Here is a 6,900-nt window from a genome sequence, read left to right on the forward strand (position 1 = left end):
CTTCCCACAGGTGTTGCAAGGGAATACGTCTCCAGAAGTTGAGCCCTGCTTCCTTCGCTCACGCTTCCCCTTAATGGCCAGCGTTCTCTTGTTTTCAAACGTCTTCATGCCACTAGAGCACAGCATCCTCCAGCGAGAGCGGTCAAGGGCATTAGTTTCCCAGGAAGCGATGTCTATGTCACAGGCTTTGAGGTTTGTCTCAGTCAAGGTGTCCTTGAAGCGCTTGCAGGGTCTCCCAAGTTCGCGGCATGGTGGCCTTCCTTCAGCTGGCCATACAGTAGCATCTTCGGGATCCTGCTGTCTGTCATGCGGACAACGTGTCCTGTCCAGCGTAGCTGGCGCTGGATCAGCAAGCTTTCGATGCTGGGCAGGCCGCTCCTCTCTAGGACTTGGATGTTGGAGGGTCTGTCTTGCCACTTTATGCCGAGGATCTTTCGTAGGCATCTCTGGTGAAACTGCTCAAGTTGTTGAATGTGACGGCGATACGTCGTCCATGTTTCACAACAGTACAACAAGGTGGTCAGCACAACAGCTCTGTAGGTTTTGATTTTGGTGCTGAGCCTGATGCCTTTGTTGTTCCACAGCCTGTTGTTGAGTCTGCCAAAGGCGGAGCTGGCCTTAGCGATGCGCAGCGTCACTTCTGCATCAAGGGCTCCGTTGCTGCATAGGTTGCTGCCCAGGTAGCAAAACTTGTCGACTGACTTGATCTCTGTGTCGCCGATCTGGATTGCAGGTGGGGAGGGAGGCACTGGCGTTCTGTGAGCTAGCTGGTTGGTACATGGACTCGGTCTTGCTGAGGCTGATGGTGAGTCCAAAGCGCCTGCAGGAGGTTGAGAACCTGTCCATAATGAACTGCATGTCCTCATGGGTGTGTGCAGCAAGCGCGCAGTCATCAGCGAAGAGGAACACTCTCAACATTGCCCCAAACACCCTGGACCTGGCGTGGAGTCGCCACAAGTTGAAAAGTTTGCCATCTGTGCGAAACGGAATGTAGATGCTCCAGTCACAGTCTTGGAAGGCGTCAATCAGCATGGCAGAGAAGAGAATGGAGAACAGTGTGGGTGCCAGGACGCAGCCCTGCTTCACTCCATTTACCACAGGAAACGGATCTGACATATCAGTATTTTCCTGTACTCTCGCCTGCATGCCATCATGGAATGACGCAATCAACTGGATAAGGGTCTCTGGGCAGCCGAACTTTAGAAGGATCTTCCATAGACCACGGCGGTTCACCGTGTCGAAGGCCTTAATCAGGTCTACAAAGACCATGTGGAGCTCCTTGTTCTGCTCACGGCACTTCTCTTGCATCTGGCGTACGGCAAACACCATGTCATATGTTCCCCTGCCTGAGCGGAAGCCGCACTGTGCTTCAGGGATGACAGTGTTGGAGACAGTATGATGCGGGCGAAGATCTTGCCAGCGATGCAGAGGAGAGAGATTTCACGGTGGTTATCGCAGGATGTTTGTCTCCCTTCCGTTTGTAAATGTGGACAATTGAAGCATCCTTGAAATCCTGGGGGACCTCCCCTCTCTCCCAGATAGACTGGAACAGGCAGCACCTCGCCTCCATACTGGTAGATGTCGGCCTGGATTCCATCCGCTCCCGGTGCTTTTCCTGACGTTGTCAGATTCAGGGCCTTTCAGGTCTCGGCCTTGGTGGGAGGGCAGCTAGCGAGTCATTGACTGGTAGTTGTGGGAGGGCTGCAATTACCTCGTCAGATACGGACAAGTCCCTGTTGAGGAGGGTGTTGAAGTGCTCTGCCCAGCGGGCAAGGATGTCTTTCTTGTCTGTCAGGAGGGTGGTCTGGTTCAAGGCTAGGACAGGGGTTGATCCTGTGACTCTCGGCCCATACACAGCTCGGAGACCATCATGGAAGTTCTTCGTGTCGTGAGCATCAGCAGTGGACTGAAGCTCTTCGGACTTTTGTCTCCCACCAGGTGTTCTTCATCTCACGCAGCCTCTTCTGTACGAGTTGCTTGGTTTGCAAGTACTGGTTATTCTTCCTCTGGCAGTCTTTATCGGAAATGTGATCCTGATGCCGTATATGCAGTGTGTTCAGGAGCTTGGAGATTCCAGAATCGTTCTCGTCAAACCAGTCTTTGTGGCTCCCCTGTACAAAGCCGAGTGTGTCAGCTGCTGCTGTGTACACAGCATCTCTAAAGGTGTTCCATACCTCTTCGTCGATGCAGGAATTTCCTAGGGGGTTTCTGCCTGGCTGGTTGGAGCTTGCGTGCAAGTCTGATGTTACTGCGTGCAAGGCGTTGGTCCTACCAACTGACTGCTCCTCTCATGCAGCGTGTAATGGAAACATCACCTCTGTCCCTCTGCCGGACAATCACATAGTCCAGCATGTGCCACTGCTTGGAGCGGGGGTGCATCCATGTGTTCTTGTACTTGTCTGCTTGTTGGAAGAGGGTGTTGGTGATAGTTAGTCCATGCTGCGCGCAGAGCGAGAGCAAAAGCAGTCCGTTGGAGTTGCACTTGCCAGTGCCGTGCTGTCCTAGGACTTTTGGCCACAATGAGAAGTCTACGCCGACGCGGGCAGTGAAACCCGCAAGGATGATCAGCCTGTCCTTTCTGTCTACTGCTGAAATGGTGAGGCTGAGCTTCTCGTAGAAGGCTTCTTTGATGTCATCAGGGTTGGTCATCGTCGGGGCATAGCAGCTGATAACTGTGGCGAAGCGATCCTCGGACAGCTTCAGACGCAGGGTCATTAGCCTATCGTTTATCCCACGTGGAAGGCTGTCAAGCTGTCGTGCAAGTTTGGTTCTCACACCCACCATCTCCCCCCTGTCCTACTCTCACACCCACCATCTCCCCCTTGTCCTACTCTCCCTCCCACCATCTCCCCCTGCCCTACTCTCATTCTTACAATCTCCCCCTTTGTCCTGCTCTCACTCCCATCATATCCTACCTGTCCTACTCTCCCTCCCACCATCTCCCCCCTGTCCTACTCTCACTCCCATCATCTCCCCCATATCCTACTCTCCCTCCCACAATCTCCCCCATGTCATACTCTCCCTTTCCCCCATCTTCTACTGTCTACTGTCCTACTCTTCCTCATGTCCTAATACCCCTCCTGCATCTCCCCCTGTCCTACCCTCTACCCACCGCCAGACCTCCTACCCCATGCAGTAACCCTCCATCTGACACAATCACCTGCAAACGCTTTACAAAAGAAAAAAAAAAGGAGAAAAAAAAGACCACACATTTTCCTCCAAAGAACGTAGGAGTAGAATTATTGAGTGTGATCCCCTCTTATTCATCTCCATTCCTGTCCTACTCTCCCACCTCATCCATCCCCCACCCAACTTTCCCATCAAACAATCTCCCGCCTGTTCTATTCTCCCCAACCCTCCCTTCCCCCATATCCTGCTCTCCCACCCCCTATCTACCCTCTGTCCTACTCTCACCCATGCCCCCATTTCCCAGCCCTCCCGCTCTACTCACCCACCTTCCATATTCCCCCTGTCCTATTCTCCCTTCCCCCCCCTTGCCCTATATTTTACTGCTTTATCATTGATACTAAAGCTCTATATTCATTTCATACAATGTTCTTGCATAATTTGATACGGCATGATTACCATATTTTCTTGGTTTTTCACCCTTTTACAAAAACAAATCTTACATAATTATCTTACTAACATAAGACGTTACATGACAAAAAGATAAGGTATGATACATCACAAAGGTTTCTCAGCTGCTCTCAGCGTGTATACTCATTAGCAAACACGGCTTTACCATCGTGTCAAACTGCATGTGAAGTGGAGAAATGAAATGATTATGTTGTTTGGGTAAAAAAGCCAGTAGGTTTAGTTGGAAATTACTGCCCTTTGATTAACAGAGGGAACATCCACCTTCACTTCCCTATGTGCCAAACCTCAACAATCGACTGAGTCATATCCGTCCCTCACCACCCCACCTTCCTTTCTCTGTCTTATTCATCATCAAGATCAAAATATAATCTGCTCAGTCTTTAGGAAATCGTTATATCATGCAGGGAATTGAACATATCTAATAATCAGTGGATTAAAAAGACGTACACACATAAATGATCTCCATGCCTCACTCACCCCTCTCTTGGTGTGTGTGTGTGTGTGTGTGTGTGTGTGTGTGTGTGTGTGTGTGTGTGTGTGTGTGTGTGTGTGTGCCGAGAGAGAGGGAGGAATGGAGAGAGATATCTATGTATTTATTTAGTGCACGCGCGTGCGCGCACGTGTGTGTGAGTGTGTGTGTGTGTGTGTGTGTGTGTGTGTGTGTGTGTGTGTGTGTGTGTGTGTGTGTGTGTGTGTGTGTGTGTGTGTGTGTGTGTGTGTGTGTGTGTGTGTGTTTGAAAATGTAGTGAATTTGGGACACTAGTCTGAGAAGCAGCTTTCTTACTCCTTCCTCTGTGATGCTGATGTCGCTGCATGTGGGGTAGTGGGGTAGGTCAGGTGGTAAGGGGCATCGTTGGTTGAAGTCATCGGCTGTGATGTCTTCCTTGCAGCTGAAGACAGACTGGAACTGTTTGTTCAGGACTTGAGCTTGTTCCTTTTGGGTCAGTGATAAGCCTTCCTCAGTGCATCTTTGAGAGCATGACGCCAGAGCCTTCATTCCTTCTTGCTCTAATGAAGCTCCAGAACTTCCTTTTCGGTGCGGTTTGGCCTGGGGTGTCTGTGATGAGGTCTTCTATATACCACCAGTATAGACGGCTCAGGCGTTTCTGGACAAACCGCTTGAGAGTCCTGAATCGCTTGTGCATCTCTTCGTCACCAGATTTCTTCCACCGCTTGTGTAGTCGGTCTCTCCTTCGATCAGCTTGATCGCCATACTATCGATCCATGGACGGCTTCGTTTACTATTTGTAAATTTGTGTGGGACATTGTTCAGTGAGGGCATTTTTCAGACCCTGGCATAGCTCTGTTCAGATCTCTTCAGTGCAGCCGTCTTCAGTGAAAGTGGACAGTAGATGGTCATTCAGATGTTGGACTGCCTCTTTCAAGGGTCCTTTACTGGCTTCTGTGTAGACTGGGATCAGTCTATGTGGCTGGCATTTCTTTGGAGGGTAGATTTGGAGTTCCATGTATGTTGCATCATGGTCACCAAGTCCGGGGAGTGTCTCAGTGCGTGGTACCAGGTTTGGGTGGTTTGTCAGGAACAGGTTGAGGAAATTTTCTCCTCTAGTGCCAGTAGTGGGTTCCTGCACCATCTGTTCCCAGCGCAGGTCATTTACATTCACCATGAACTCACGGTGGATGCTGGGGAATGGAGCTCCTTTTCTCAGGGATTCTGGTGGCCAGTGCCATCCAGGGAGATTGAAGTCTCCACCTACCACGATGATGGAATTATTGGTGAGTGAGGCACGATGAGCTGATTCACTGTGTGCGGATGGTAGATGGAGCACACCAGCAGAGTGTGGCATCCCTGTAGCTTGATCTTCACCCACAGTATTTCACACAGTGTGGACAGTTCCGGGACTTCCGAGGAGGTGAGGTCTTCAGAGACAGCAATAAATACTCCTCCTCCAGTTCGGCTTTCTCTGCCTCTTTGAGATATGGTATACCCAGCAGGGAAGATTTCAGCACTTGCGTGTTGAGGGGTAAACCATGATTAGTCATCAAAAGGCATGCCGCCCATCCCCGGCGGGAACTTCCCACTGATCTTGGCAAGCAAAGAACCAGCCATCATCATCATCATCATCATGATTGAAAGCCAAGGATGATATCTGATCTGGTACTCGGAGTTCAGTAATATAATACGGAGCGGGCGTCTTGGATATTTATCTTGTTCGCTGATGCGTGTCGGAGTGGACGTGTGTAGTGGAAGAAAGGCACTGTCTTGGTTTAGGTCCAGAAACTGACCTGGTAAGCTGCAATGGTTGTAGCTTCGCCTGTGCAGAGAAAAGCAATGGATCTGTAGTTGGCATTGGCACATATAACGCAGTGCCATGTGATGTTACTTTCTCCGAGTGTCGTATTCTCTTGTGCTGATGTTCTGGCATTCAAAGTGAAACCACTGTCCGCATTTTTCACAAGCAACACCCCGAGTGTTCCCTGGCACTTCCCTGGCATGCAAACAACTGGACTTTCCTCTCTCTCTCTCACTCTGTCACTTTTGCTCTTCCTCTGAAATTGTCTTCCATCCATTGTCATAATATACTTGGGAAGTGGTCAGTAGAGTTGGGCTATGGCACACAATAACTCTTATGGAAAAGATTCACTGAAGGTAATGACGTAGGTGCATTCACTAGCTTCAGTATCTTAATTATATAAATGCATGCATGTGTGAATGCAAGAATAGTAGTGTTCTGCTGTATATATTTATTAACAGAATAAAGAATTTGTTTCCATGAAATAACAAGGCCTGGAACTTCCCCTGTTATGAACATAAACCTTTTCGTCCCCAGAGCACTCACATGCATGAACACAAACATGCGCACACACACACATTCACTCACACACATACCTCTGTGCGCACACACATACCAACATGCCATACAAGTTATAACTCACACAACTTGCGCTCAGTTTGGTTAGTTTTTGACTCACTTGTGTAAACAAAGTGAGTCTATGTTTTAACCTGGTGTTCGGTTGTCTCTCTCTGTGTGTGTGAGTGTGTGTGTGTGTGTGTGTGTGTGTGTGGTAAACTTTAACATTGACATTTTCTCTGCAAATACTTTGTCAGTTGACACCAAATTAGGCATAAAAATAGGAAAAATTCAGTTCTTTCCAGTCATCTTGTTTAAAACAATATTGCACCTATGGGATGGGCACAAAAAATAAAAAATGAAGCCTAATTATATGCAAACTGCATTTACTGTTATATTTATATTTTTTGTATTCTCTAAACTTGGCACTTTGATCTGATATTTTGACACAACAACAACAGCAGTCATTATTGTCATTTTTTGTTCAAACAGG

Source organism: Babylonia areolata, chromosome 8 (genome assembly GCF_041734735.1).
Source record: "Babylonia areolata isolate BAREFJ2019XMU chromosome 8, ASM4173473v1, whole genome shotgun sequence".
NCBI classification, from domain to species: Eukaryota; Metazoa; Mollusca; class Gastropoda; order Neogastropoda; family Buccinidae; genus Babylonia; species Babylonia areolata.